This window comes from Petaurus breviceps, unplaced genomic scaffold (assembly GCF_028583685.1).
Source record: "Petaurus breviceps papuanus isolate PSGF00001 unplaced genomic scaffold, PetGlider_PUasm1.0 118, whole genome shotgun sequence".
NCBI classification, from domain to species: Eukaryota; Metazoa; Chordata; class Mammalia; order Diprotodontia; family Petauridae; genus Petaurus; species Petaurus breviceps.
Window position 1 is genome coordinate 20,876,890 of NW_027185616.1, and position 15,569 is coordinate 20,892,458.

A 15,569-nucleotide genomic window follows, 5' to 3' on the forward strand; every position below is an offset into this window, starting at 1 on the left:
TTTGAAGCTCAAACTTAAAATCAGAGAAAACAAAGCTAAGAGAGTGGCAGAAAAATATACTACTTTACTTGCCTATTGGTCACCAATAATTTAGATTTTCAATGATCCAGAAATCCCCCAGTCTGACCTTAACTCAACGGAGTAATCACCAAGAAAAACAGGTACTTCAAGAGACATTAGTAAAAGTATTTTGCCTGGAAAAGGAAATCTCCCCAAGGCAATGGTGTTGAAGAGGTAAGGGGGCGGCTGAGCTGAAGGGGAGACTCATTAAGCAAAAACTCTAAAATTCAGACCTCTTTAACAGGCTACATCTCCAGAAAGAAGAGGGGACAAAACGGACAAGATGTGACAAATACATAAATCACTGTTTAATAAGCAGTGCAGCTCTAGGTCTTCATCATGGGACTTGGATGTTTTTTCCTTATGTGCTCCACATGATTTTAAACAGGGAGGTGATGTTACAGTCAAGATCATAAATATTTACACATAGGAAAGAGATCCACTGCAATGATACCACAACTTGGATGGAGAGATGACAGGCTGATGAGAGGCCAGGGCAAACAGAACAATCTACTGTATATCCTCCTGGTTTGAGCTTTTTTCACTTAGCCACAGATGATCTTTGAGTTAACATATATATTTTTAAAATGTAATGCATATTGGGAAAAATATAGGGCAGCTAGGTGGTGTAGGGGTTAGAGCACTGGCCCTGGAATCAGGAAGACCTGAGTTCCAATTTGGATTAAGATACTTACTAGTTGTGTGATCCTGGGCAAGTCACTTAATCCTGTTTGCCTCAGTTTCCTCATCTGTAAAATGAGCTGGAGAAGGAAATGGCAAATAACTCCTGTATCTTTGCCAAGAAAACCCCAAACGGGGTCATGAAAAGTTAGACACAACTGAACAAAAACAAAGTGTATATTCTCTCATATTAATTTTAAGTTGACAGTGTGTGTGTGTGTGTGTGTGTGTGTGTGTGTGTGTGTGTGTAAATTCCAGGACTATGATTTCATCAGTGGGAAAAATTCTCAATATGGAAGATCTCTCCATGCCTCTGCCCATACGATGACAGATTAAAGATTTAGAGCTGGAAGGGAACATAGAAGTCATGTAGTAAACTCTTATTTACAGATGAGGAAACTGATATGGAGAGAAGTGATAAAGCTAATAACTATCTGAGGCAGGATTTGAACTCAAAAATTCCAGATTCCAAATCCTGTATTCTATGCATTGTACTGCCTAGCTGTGCCTTCAGAATACAGCAAAAGGTCTAAATTCTTCATCTAGTTCCTATTCATTGTTTATGCCTTTGGGGGAAAAACAGCTAGCATGGCTATCATTTATACAGCACTTTGAGGTTTGCAAAGAACTTTACAAATATGATCTCATTTTACTCTCACAACAAGCCTAGAAGATAGGTGCTCTTCTTGTCCCCACTTTACAGATGAAGAAGCTGAGGCAGAAAGGTTAAATGGTTGTCCAGAGTTACACAGCCAAGTATCTGAGGCCTGATTTGAATTCAGGTCTTCCTAATTCCTAGCTGACCAACTATATCATTTGCAGTTTGACTGGTTCTAGATCACCTGGCAATGAGATAGGCAAGGGGCTTGGGGAGGAGGGTTGAGGACAGCTAGGACGGAGAAGAGGAAAATCTGGGTCCACTATTTCATTCTATTAGCCTGCTATAGTTCAATCAGTGCTGTGAACCCAGTATGATTTTTTGGGTTCTGGACTCCAAACCCAATGCTTTTTCCACTGAACCACACTGCTTCATGTGTCTTCTGGTCAAAGAACAAATCTTTCCCTCTAGCTGGGATATCCTAAGATGCTACTTCAGCACCAAGGACAGGGGACATGCTCCTGGACTGTAGCAGAGTTTCTCCTGTAAGTTCCATAATCACTCTTATAAGACCTAGAAGTTGTCAATGAATTGACAGGATTGAGGGATTACCCTTTAAGTTACGGTCTCCTTATTATTAGATTTTAAAACTGCCAGGATGATAGAAATGTAGCATGGTGTAGTAGTAGTAGAAGATTTGGGTTCTAGTCATTCCTCTGACAAATATTGGTTGTGTGACTCTGGGCAAGACACTTACTCTCTCAGTGTCCCAGAAAACTCTCTAAGATGACAGATTGCAGAGGAAGTGCATTAGGACATTTGGACAGAGGGTTTCCTCACAGGGAAAAGAAAATTCCCTGTGCCAATAAAATCAAAGCTTTGGTCCCTGAAAATGGGGTGGTCCAACGTATTTAAAAGAGCTACAGCCAATGTCTTTTCTATATCACCCCATCTCACATTTTCTGTTGTTGCAAAAAAAAAAAAGATGTTACCGAATTCCATAATTTTATACTGATACCTTCTCCCCAAAGCAGAAACAAAATCCCCTAGAAATCACAGATAACTCTTATTTTTCAAGAATGTAGTGGAGTCAATATTTTATCAACTATTCTTACTGGACAGAGATTACTCTGAAAAGCTTCATTCTGGGCAACCAGAACTACCCTAGCCCCAGAGACTATAATCCACTGGGATAATGGATATTCAACTTCAATGAGACAAATGAAAACATTATAAACATGGTTTGGAGATGGGCCTGGGGAAAGTCAGCACCAAAACCTCACATCTTAAAGGGACCTCAAAGGGCAATGAGTCAAATTCCATTAGAAGGGAACCCTCTGCCTTCCAAGGCAGTCTACTCCACACTGGCACAGCTCTAATTCTTCACAGGTTTTTTCTAAAAACAAACCTAAACTTGCTTCTTTGTAACTGTTAGGTGTCGCTGCTCCATTTGTAATCTGGAGCCAAGCAAAAGTCAGAGGATCAAAAGATCATATGTTTTGAGCTGGAAGGAACCTTAGAGGTCATCTCATCTAATTCCTTCATTTTATGGATGAGGGAACTGAGTCTTAGAAGTTAAAGTGACTTTCCCAAGGTCACACTTGTGGTAAAATATGAACTTATTTCCACTGACTCCAAATTCAATACTTAAGACATTCCACTTGTGAGTTTCTTATCTTTAAAAATAGTGACAGTACTTGTACTTAAAAAGTGGGGGTTGGTATGACTACCCTAAGTCTGTGTGAGGAAAGTACTTTGTAAACCTTAAATCAGTACATAAATATATTGTTGTTGTAGTTTTTCATGAGGACATCTGAAAGGCGGGAGCCCAAGGGCAGGAAGATCTGACGTTCTGTTCTGCCCTTCCAGATTAAGAACAAGAAACAACCAACCACCCAATGTTACCATCATTCCTATACTCTTACCGGAACTCAGACTCTGGGTTCAAAGTGCTAAGGTCTGCTAAGAGATGGACACTGATGGCGAAGAGGATGATGAAAGAAAAGTTCTACCTGTCTTGGAGGGTAAAAGAAATATATATATTTCTACTCCTTGCCCTATAAGTTTAGAAATGTAAAAAAAAGGATAGGATAAAAGTAGGAGAAGGTAGTAAGGAATGCAGTTTTTAGAGGAAAAACTCCTTTTCATTAGGTGGTAAGAGTCTAAGAGAAGAAAAATGAAGGCTAAAGTCCGTTGACAATTGATCATATATCCTTCAAAGGATATGATGCCAAGAAGAGTAAGAAGTCTGTCAAAACTGGGTAAAGGAAGGGCTAAGCTGAATAGTGATGAGAAAACTGGGAAATTTAGCTACTGAAAGGAATGTGGGCTTGCCTTGGAGATTCCAGAATCTCTATGTAGAGTTAATAATATTCCCTTAAGGGCAGTTAGGTAGCAAGTGGATAAAGTGCTGGGCCTGGATTCAGGAAGACTCATCTTCCTAAATTCAAATCTTGTTCTCAGACACTTACTAGCTTTGTGACTCTGGACAAGTCACTTAACCCTTTCTGCCTCAGTTTTTTCATCTGTAAAAAGAGCTGGAGAAGGAAATGACAAACCATTCCAGTAAGAAAACCTGAAATGGGGTCATGAAGAATACGACACAACTGATCAACAACAAGAAAGGAGAGAAAATAGATTTCTGTTAATTTTTTTTTAAACAGAGAGGTGGGTAGAGAACTACAGATACAGAATGTTGCATGTACTTTCAGATGAGATCACTGTATTATCAGTTTAACTTAAATATTTTACTGTTACAAAAGAATGCCCCTGAAGTGAGAGTAATCTCTAAAGGTATGTAATGTAAAAAAACAAAACATACCAGTGAAACTTTTAAGAAGTCTTTAAAAATGAATGTTTATTGTCTAGATTGTGGTATGCAGTTGGATGGACATTCTCTAGAGCTGTTCATTCAGTACAGAGAGCTTGGATAGACACTCTGAGTAGACTATGAACTCAATAATTGAAGAGAAGGAAGAAAATGGGCCAGAATGCCCTTTGAAAATTGCACAATGCTTTTAATGAGTTTCCAAGTTTCTTTCTGGAGTCAGAGAACCTGGCCTCAAATCCCACCTTTGACACTTACTATGACAAGTCACTTTAACTTCTCCCACCTCTGTTTCCTCATCTGTAAAATGAGGAGATTGAAATAGATAACCTCTGAGGTTCCTTCCAGCTCTAGGTTTGTGATCCTAGATACACCAGAGTCCTTCTGGTGTATGTTCCAGGGTTGAAGATTACGGAATTCCAGTTTCAGAAGAATTAATGTTGTAGGGACACCCAAAGAAGATTTTAGAGGTACCATGGTGGTCATGAGAACTGTATAGAAGTATACAAAGGCTACCGTTGGTGAGACATATGAGAGGAAAAGCCAGTCATGTAGCTAGAGCAAAGGATAGTTCATAGAGTCTTATATGTTCCATTGGTATTCTTGAAACATCCAGAGATCTAAAGGAAAGGTCCCTGGGAGAATGAATTTGTAATGTATACAGAATGAGGTGTGTGTAGATTGAGATGTTGGAGGGAAGGCCTACATTGACCAGATAACAGATCCACTGAAATAAAAGTATTCATAAACTCAAAGGAAGGCAATTAGGTGGTTCAGTGGAGAGGGTGCTGGAGCTGGAGTAGGGAAGAACCAAGTTCAAATCCAACCTCAAATATTTACCAACTATGGGACCCTGGACAAGAGCCTTCACCTCTCAGAGCCTGTTTCACCACTTATAAAATGGGGGTAAAAATAGTCCCTACCTCACATGGTTGTGAGGATCAAATCAGAGAATATGTGTAAAGCACTTTGCAAATCTTAAAGCCCTACATAAATGTTAGCTAACAAAGGGAAGAACCGACAAAGTCCATTTTGCTAAATAGTTAATCTCCATCTTTCTTTTTCTTGAGTCAGTACTGGGGGAAATAATGCTGTCTTGATAATGGACTCCATACTGACTCTCAAATGACCCAAATGAAAAACATTTGTTCTGAATCGAACAGTCCAGGGATCTGGGGAATTTTCTAAAAACTCCCAAGGTACCCTACCCAGGAAGCAGTTAGTACATAGCTTTCCTAGGGGATTGTAGGAAGTATAGAGGCAGAGTTTTTATTTATAATTTTAAACATGCAGCTCTCAAACTCAAGTGGGAAGGGGAAGGAGAGAATAAGTATTTATATAGCCCCTACTATGTGCCAGGCATTGTGATAAGTCTCATTTGGTCTTCACAACAATCCTTTGAGATAAAAGTAGCTATTAATCTCATTTTCAGTTGAGGAAACTGATGCAAACAGAGGTTAAGGGATTTCTCCAGGGTCATCTCTATAGTTAAATGTCTGAAGTTGGATCTGAACTCAGGTTTTTCTGACTCCAGACCTAGCTTTCTATCCACTGTGCCAATTAATTTTTTTTAATCTTCAACTCAGTGAAATATTTATTGAGTATCTATCATGTACTTCATGAAGGGGGTTGGTGGGAGTGAGGTGGGTGATGACAGGTTAAAGTCATGTATGAATGGAGATTATTTGAACCCTGTATCTAAATAAGCCACTTAGAAAGTCCTTTTGGGGTCTTAGGACAGGCCAACTTGCTTCTTTTCTCTGCTTCCTTCCTGCTTTGAGTCTGATTGTGTGTTCCTACTCTCCCTTTAAACAACAGACTCCTAAAAAGAGAACACTGGCTTTTCTGGATTTGGAGAAAAATACTTCACTGCTTCATCATGGAACTGAGGAGAAACCTCAAGGGTTCAGAGACCAAGGGATTCTGTCATAAAGATCTCTGCTAGTTGACAGTCAATTTATGGACTACATTAAATTTGCATTGTTCTTTTAAAAAAGTTATCTAGGAAGGACCAACTGTATTTTGCTTTATGTAAGCAGGCCTTCAAACAGTTTCATGCAAAAATGTTTTGTGTGTGTGTGTGTCCAGTTGTATTTGAATATTTTAAACACAACTTCCTAGACAGTCAAGGCATAACTGCTTACAGAAATCTGCAAAAAATGTGTGATGTGAGTGTGGGCCATCCTGACCATTAGAATGTCTTCTCCCTTAGAATATAAGCTCCCTGAGGGCAAGGCCCCTCATGCTTGCTTGTTTTTGTATCCTCAGATGGCTTCACAAATGTTTACTTTATTATACACATAAAGGGCACTCAAATGTTTGCCAATAATTCTCCAATTAAGCACGATGACCCCATCACAGAATTAAGTGTCAACTTCATGCTCAATGAATTTAAAAGATATTTTCTAGGACAAGGAATATCACTAACTCCAGCAGGGGACCCTTTTGAATCTCTAGTCCAAATATACTCCTTTTAGTGGCTACCTCTTCCCCTTACTCAGTTTTGGTAATTTTTTTACCTTGGCCATCTCCCTTTGGAGATCAAATTCATTGTCCAACAAACACTTCTATCCTTCATTCTTCTCTTAGACTTTTTTAAAAAACTAAAATAAGGCTTTTCCTCTGAAGATACTGCATTTCTTACTAACTTTTCCCACTTCTTACAATTTTTTTTTTCTTACACTTTCAAACTCATAGCACCAGGAGAAGAAGGTTCTCCTTACTCTCCAAGGCCATTCCTTTGTTTTGCCATCATCATTCAACAATCTCCTGTCTAAGTTCATACATCTTCTTTGTTGCCCTATACCAACTTCCTTGACATCCTCTTACTTTTCTTAATAATCTTAGTATCTGGTTTTCCTCCTTAGACTGTCGAGACCCTGCAGACACTCAGTGAATGCAAGGTATTATCATCAATAGAACACAGGACCTGGAGTCAGGAATACCAGAGGTCAAATCTATCCTCAGACATTTGCTAGCTGTCTGACCCTAGGCAAGTCACTTAACAGTTCGCCTCAGTTTCCTCATCTGTAAAATGAACTGGAGAAAGAATGAGAAACCACTATAGTAACTTTTCCAAGAAAACCCCAAATAGGGTTATGAAGACTCGTTCATGACTAAAAAACAACTGAACTGAAACTAAGTAAGCAGATATTTTAACCAGTCCATTTTATAAATGACTAAATGGAGTAAACAAAAGAATCGACTTGTCCGCAGTTACACAGATGTGTAAATGAAAATGTCACTTAACAGCACAACTCAGGTCTCTTGACTACAAACCCAATGCTTGATCCACATTAATGAGCCTTCTAACATTCTGGTCTCTCACTCAACCTCATTAGTGCCAGGAAGGCCACATCACACAGTTATTTGAAACTGTTCCGCGTCTGAGGTCCAGAACTCCGACATCTCTCTGACCACGGCGTTTTCACCTTTCCACCTCTCCTAGTGCTTCTTTCTTCTGCGTGCTCTTGCCACGCCTCCTGATCTGTTTTGTTGGACCTCTCTCATCTGCTTTAGGTTTCACTCCACTGGTCATCTTTCATCTCATCTTCGATCTCTCCTTAATTGTTTCCATCCATTTATAAACCCATTCACCTTTCCCCCCCCAATCCTACAAAGCTTTCCTTTGACCTTATTCCTACTTCAAGTTGTAGCCTCATCTCTATCCTTATCACTGCCAAACTTCTAGGAAAAAAAATCAGTCTAAGCTCATTGCCTCCACCCTCTTGGGACTCCTCGACCTCCCGCCCTTTGGCTTCTGACCCCCTCTATTGAAACTTTTCTTTCTGAGTTTATTAAAGGCTTTCTGACAACTCCAAAGATCTTTCACAGCCTTCATCTTCTTTGATGCTTTTGTGGCATTTGGCATTATTGATCTGCTCTTGCTTCTAGCCACTTTGTTATCCTTTGTTCTGACATCATTCTCTTCTCATTCTCCTATTTGTCTGACTAGTTTGCTAAACACTAAATTCCTTAAAAATTAAGGATTCTTTCATTCTTTGCATTTGTATCTCTAGTACCTAGTACAGTGCCTGGCACATAGAGGAGACATAATAAATGTTGGTTGATTGACTTTCTTCTCAGGATCTTTGATGGTTCAATATCCTTCTAGCTCCTAAGTAGGTACTGATCATACCCCAAGTCTCTGTCCTTGACCCTCCTTTCATCTCTCTATACCCTCTTCCATGGCACTCCATCTACTCCCATGTCTCCAAAATACCTGTCAACAAAGTGATTCCCAAATCTCTATTTTTTGTCTTCAAAACAGAACTGTTTCTATAGCCTTGTACTTCTAACTGTCCACTGGATCTCCCACTGGCATCTCAATCTCAAACTGTTCAAAACTGAACTCCACATATTCCCCTAAATCTTCCCTACCTCCTAACTTCTTTATGTGTATTGATGGCATCGCCATCTTCCCAGTCATCCTGGCTGGCAACCTTGCAAGCATCCTTGACTCTTTCCTCCCCCTCACGAATCCTGTTAATTCTACATCCACAACATCTCCCTTATCCATCTCCTCTCTTTAATTATTATTAATGATATTGGCTGACATTTGCATACCATATTACACTTCTGTTCAATTTACCTTAATAGGCACTACCTATAAGGGAGTTGAGAGGCCATTTAGTCCATCCCCTTCATTTTATAGATTATATAATTGAAGCACATCAAGTCACTTTTCCAGGGCCACACAGGTTCAGTGGTAAAGATCAGAGGTGGATCTGAACCCAAGTACCTGAACTTCAGAGTCAATGAACGAAAGCAAAAACAAAATAGTCCCTGCCCTTAATGGCCTTATGCTTTACTGAATGCATTTTCTTCACACAAATCTCACGAAATAGCACCAATATTATTCCTATTGCACCAATGAACAAATAGATGATCAGAGCAATTAAGGTATTTTCCTCCAGTCACAAAAGTGGTAGAGCTAGAACCTGAACCCAGGTCTTCTGACTCTAAAACCACTATCGGATTCTGCTTTATACGCCCATCTGTAATGTAATGCCAAGGAAAGGCAACTTCCCAAGGTTCAAAATACCAGCATAGGTGCTCTCCATTTTACTCAGTGACAAACCAAGAACAGAGAAGATCAAAACATGACATCATTCAAAATACAGCATTTACTAAGTGTGATTAAATAATCTCCAAGTACTACCCCACCCGAGGACCTTCCATTCATTCAATCAATTACAAAGTCCCTGTTCTAAATGCTACTCCACCCCTAGGCTGTACCTTAATTTGGTCCATCACAAAGCCCCTCTTCTCAAATGGAGATTAGTTTCCAATCTAAGTAAAGTACATTCATTTGTTCAACCATAGAACACAAAAAGGTCAAAAGTTCCCCACCCTGGATCACAATTGAATCTACCCCAGAGTTACATCAAGTTTAAGCACAGCACTTAATACCCAAATGGAGGTCTTTTCTTCATCTTGACAGGAGGCAAATTCTCAGCAATCTTAGTTCCTGGGGAGACAAGGCTTAGCAAGGCCACAAGATACATTGCCAGTCTCTTCATTAATTCATCCTCTGTCTGCAGAACAGTCCTAGAACCCCTGAAAACATTAGCAAAACCCTCTCCCAGGATCTCTGTAAACATACAACAAGAAAATCCTTCTTCAGGGCTTCTGAAGGAACAGAAAGGTTCCCAGACCCCTGCAACAACAGCACTGTCCTTAACCAGTGGACAGTATTCACTCTCTGTTTGCAGGACAGTCTCAGTAGCTCTGAACCAACAGAAAGATTTCCAGACCCCTGCAACAACAGCACTGTCCTTCACCAGTGGACAGTATTCACTCTCTGTCTGCAGGACAGTCTCAGGAGCTCTTAGCCAACAGCCAGGTTCCAGGACTTCTTCAACAGGACTGTCTTTCACCAGTGGACAAATCTGGCAAAACAACATCAAAACAGACAGACAAGGTACCAGCAAAACAGCCATGTCTCCTCAGTCCTTGGCAGCTCCGGGGGCAGGTCTCAAAAGTCCAGTGGCCCTCAGAAATCCTCTCAGTCTCTCTCTGCCTCCACGAGGGTGCTGCTTCTAAAAAGTTCTTCTGCCTCTCTCTTGTGTCTCTCCAAATCTGTGTCACCAGCTCCTCCCAGTTCAGGACTTTCTTTTCACATCAACAAGTCCATCCCACAGGTGGGATTAACAAGCTCTGGGTTTTAACACAATCAATTTGAAAACCGAGCCAATACAGGGGGATCTTTATATTCCATTACTATCACACCATCATAACCTAAGTCTTCATTATTTCTCATTGAGCAGGTCTGATTATAGCACTCACTTGCTCTAAGATCTTCTTGGACCCCCTGCTGCCTATATCTTACCTAAAACTATCTTAGTTGCAAACTAATTTTCTAGCTTTATTTCATACTATTTCTTTTCATACACTGAACATTCCAGCCAGACTAGGCTACTAATCATCTGTCCTGCCTCCGTGCGTATATTTAGGCTGTCCTGCATGTCTAAAATGTTCTTCCTCCATAGCTGTACCTGTGGAAATTCTTCTTTTCCTTCAAGATTCAATTCAGGTATCTCCTTGAAGCCTTCATTAATTCTTGAAATGTAGTTATTTTTATCTTATAGACTGTAAACTCTTTGAGGTAGGATTCTTACATTCTCAGCATTTATTACAGAACAATGTTCAAAGTAAATACTTATGAATTGTTTGTTAAATTGGATTTCTTCAGAGACTGCATGTAAGAATCTCAATTTTCTGGGTTCTCAAGAGCTTGCTCATTAGGTTTCTGGTATATGATATCTGATTTCCCCCTCTCCTTTCAAGTCAACAAAAGACATTTTCTTCTCATTTATATAAGTTAAAAAAAAAAACCAAACAATTTGATAACAATGTAATGTATAATTAGCTATTTTTTGCCCCTGGGTCATGTTTGTGCTTCTGAAATGAAAAAAAAAAACCTGTTTAATTAACTATACTACACACGACTTCAATTTAAACTGTTTATTTCATTAATTTACTTCTATTTTCCTTAATATGGTCAAGTAGGAAAGTTATCAAAGGCACTGTACATTACATCATTAAAATGATAGTCTAGATATAATGAAGTTTTTACATATACATCTTTATAATGAAGGTAATTGAACACAATTTGAATATTCTGAGATAGTTATCTGTGAAAATATTTTAATCATTTCCTCATTTTCCTCCCTCACAAAGAAATGTGCTCCTTTACATCCTCTAATCAGAAAAACTACGAAACTCACTTTAAGACTATGAGAGGAAACCAAGAAAGCATATATCTCATAGAGAGTGCCCTGGGTATACATGCATCTATCTACAATTTCCCAAGGCAGATGATGAGAGGCATTTTCACGACAAGGCCTTAAGACTATTTTCTAGTTTCTTGAATGAATTCTAAGCTCTGAAATCCACAATCTCAATTGAAAACAAACAATTTGATCATAAATTGGTGTCTTAGTTCCATGAGAGTGGGCATTCACTATCTGACAAAATGAATACCTCCGCAGGATTTTTTTCCTTTGAAATATCGTCACTGTATTATATTTGCTCAAAAATTTAGGATGCGGGAAAGCCTTGCAATGAACTCTTCTAGGTAATATTCTAGTGATTTCTCCATTCAGGGTGAGTACATAAGAACTATTGACAGTTATTTTGTGATTTGGTGTAAGAGCTGTGTGGAAGAAAATAAGATGATTTTTTTTTAATGAGGGAGACAGCTGAGAAATCATAAATTCTTGTGATACCTAATACTGGAATGTTGGGTGAACAATTCTTTATGCAGGCAAGAGGGCAGATTCAGGAAGGCCCTCATTTACATTTATTTTAATTAGCATAGCTGAAGCCCAAGGAACAGCACAGCATGGGATTTGGGGCTACAAAGCTGAAATCAACCAATCTGCTAGAACAGGGGGAGTAAGAACACAGGGCCAACAGGAAGAGGTAACAGTCCCTGTAGCCTCAAAATCCTTCTTCCCCAAAGGAGGAAGAGGCATTTCTCCCCTTCCCTAAACCTGTACATTTACTGCCATCAAATACTGCTGAAAAACTGGGAAGCTTCATCAAAACTCCTGAAATCCATTTTTGTTTGTTTGCTGTTATTGTCAACAAGGGAAATACAAAGATCACTCTCATTTCAAAAGAACAACGAGGAGAAAGGTGTTCAAATGAAAGCATTTACGTCATTTTGATGCCTGGGGATCCACCTACCTTTCTTTCATGATACTCCAGCTGGAACATCCAAAAATTCTCCATCTTCCCCAGTGTTGTTTATGAAGCAGTCTTGGCTCAAGTGTGTCTGTTTGACTTCAGAGGCTGAGAATAAACTTTCATCTCAGCACTTGCACGAGGTTTTGTTCAAACTCCCCCCCACCCCTCCTCCACTTAGTGGTGTTATATGCCTGAATTCAATAATGCAACTTGTAATCAGAGCTGGGATGACCTCACATCGTGCCTGCACCATCCATATTAACTCTCTTTGTGATTGAATTTCCTATGAAACTATGCGTCAAGATCTCTAGCATCATCATCTTCTGTGCCTCCTAGTTTTAGAGAAAACTGCTCTTTCCCAGCAGGGTGTAAGGATGCTATTTCTGGGGATGGCACACTCAACTTGGAGGTGTGATCACACATGCGAAAAACTCTGCTAGGCTTATAGAACTTGTGAAGAAGAGGCCTGAAAATTAAAGGGAGTGGGGCAAGAGAGAAGGCGGTAAGGAGGAGAGAGTCATTTTCAACCAGCCTTAGAGGTTGCATGCCTACTGAAAATTTATGGAGCGATATTCAAAGTGTTTCGTATTTCGGTCACAGTTCCTAGTACTTAATGCGTGTCACTTGATGATTGATTATTACTGTGCTTTAATAAATGATGAATATGAAGAATGCAGGGAAGCTTGGGAAGATTTCAATGAACTGATGCCAAGTAAAAATGCAAACCAGGAAAGCAGTATACACGACATCTATGCAAGAACACAAAAAGCCCCAACAAACTGCATACTGTCATCATGTTTTCTTATCTGTAAAATCTGGATAAGAATAAAGTTGATCTCATTGTGAAGATCAAAATCAGTATGTATAAAGCCCTTTGCAAACCTGAAAATGCTATATAAATGTTAGCTATAATTACTGTCACTGGAAAATATAATAATATTACCAAGACAAGACCCAGAAAAAGATGAAAAAAGGCATCTCCTTCCCTTTGCAGAGTGATAGTAGACGGGTTGGTTGATCTTGCTAAATTGCTTTTTCTTTCTTTTTTATTCTTTGTTACAAGGGATGGTTTTCTAGGTAAGAGGCAAGAGAGATCAGGAGGCTGTAGCTGGAATTTAAGGGAATACAAAAACAAAATCATTTTAAAAGAGAAAGTTTAGAGCCCATGAAGTACCAGAAGCACTGGATTCTGCTTACAGAACAAGCTAGAAGCTGTTCCTCTAACACTGATGGTCCTTGGCATATACTGTGTGCTGACAGTTCACGAGGCGCAGAAAGGCCATAAAAGATCAGCCAAGGTACGAATCTTACCGAAGTGGCCAAGATGATTGATATATGAAGGGGTACAGAGGAAAGCGCCCCCTGGATGACTGACAAAAATGAGAAGGCTGTCTCAACATTTCTTGTGGTGTCCTGGAACTTCTCAGTATCACCTACAGTGTGACTGAGGGAGGGTCACACTGTTTCTGGAACTGAATTAGAAACAGCCCATGGAAAAGCTGGAATTTGGGAAAGATTTTGAAAAATGGAAAACCAAGGTGGTTGGTGGATAGAAAAAGGCATGTCATGCCAGTCATCCTGATGTAAAGCCACACTGATTCTTTAATAAGCATCTATTAACTGCTTCCTGTGTGTGCCAGGTTCTGGGGGAGATGTAAAATTTAGTTAAAAATGTGGTCCCTGCCCTCGTGAAGCTTACAAACTGGTAGGGGAATATACCATAGACACAAATACCTATAATATAAAATATCATAAATATTATATATACATACGTGTGTATATAATTATATATGTGTATATATACATACATACATATATACATGTACACACATATAAAGTGTGTGTATACACCAAAGTATAAGAAAGGTATAAGCAAAGTCATTTCTGAGGTTGTGTTTGAGGAGGGGAGGAGAGATCATTACCAATGAAGAGCATCAGGAAAGGGTTCACATAGAAAGTGCTGTAAAAGTTAGTCTTTGGAAGATGAGTAGGAAGGAATTCAGTGGTCATGGGACCTATAAATGATACCATTTATAGATAATTGAAATACACAGATAATATAAAAGCCTTCTTTTATCAGTAAATGGTTTTGAGTTTTCCCATGCAACATACCTTTTACCAAAAGTGCTGGAAAGCAGCTAAGAGGGTTCATGAAATAGATGGAAAGGCACTAGTTCCAGAGTAGGGGGAGGAGGGATGTTCAAATCTTGCCTTAGACATTAATTTTCCTTATGTGCAGATCTAACCATGTGCCTCCCCTACTCAACCAACTTCAGTGCTTCCTATTGCGTCTAGAATAAACTATACACTCCTCTATTTGTCTTTTAAAAAGCCCTATACAACCAGGCTCAATGGACCTTTTAGTAGTCTATAGCCAACCGTCTCCATGCATTTGCACTGGCTGCCCCCCATGCTTGGAATGCCTCTCCCTCCTTACCTACGCCTCATAGAATCTCTCTCTTCCTATAAGATATGGCTCACGTGCCATTTTCTGTATCCCTCAATTGCTGGTACTCTACTCTGTAATTAACTACTTTGTGTACGTGTACATATGTACAACGTAGAACCCCTAGTGCCTAGCCCAGTGCCGGAAACAAGGTAGGCAGTTAATACAGCCTTGTTGATTGATAGATTACTACCCATGACCTGGGGCAAATCACTTAACTTCCTTGGATCTCAGTTTCCTCATCTGTAAAACGAGACTGTTGTTGCTATTCATCCTTTGTTCTCAAAGAGGACAACTGATGGCATGAGGGTGATGTCTTGACTTGGGAGCAAATTGGATTTGAGTAAGGCAGAGCTGGGTAAAATCATCAGCCTCCCTCTCTCCTCCAGAGTCATCAGAGTCTATTGACAAGACCCAAGTCAAGATGGAATGGGAGACCTTTTTAAGCTAAGGTCTTAGTCAAACACCCATGCAGTGATTCAAGGCTAGGTAAGGACTGAGACCAAAGATGGCATAGTTTGCCTTCAGAAAGGAATCAGTCTGGGAGGGGAAGACCCTCAGAGTAAAATGGGAAGCTTGGACTAGTTGGTCTCACAGGTCCCTTCTGGTTAAAGATCAATAATCTTAGGATCTTACATATAAGTACTGCCACTGGGCAGCTAATGAGCAGAGAAACTGCCAGAGGGTACATAAGGGGAAATGGAGAAGCAGTGTACCAAGAAGCAAAGGAACTGGGAAATCTCCCTCTGAATAATCTGGTCATT

The 15,569-nt window shown here is 39.7% G+C and overlaps 1 protein-coding gene across 2 annotated transcripts in view; it reads right to left on the reverse strand.

Annotated features, from left to right (window-relative positions):
- The window catches only part of APBA1 (amyloid beta precursor protein binding family A member 1), a 289,420-nt gene that overhangs the window by 56,884 nt on the left and 216,967 nt on the right, over positions 1-15,569 (reverse strand). The gene's annotated exons all lie outside the window — the stretch shown is intronic.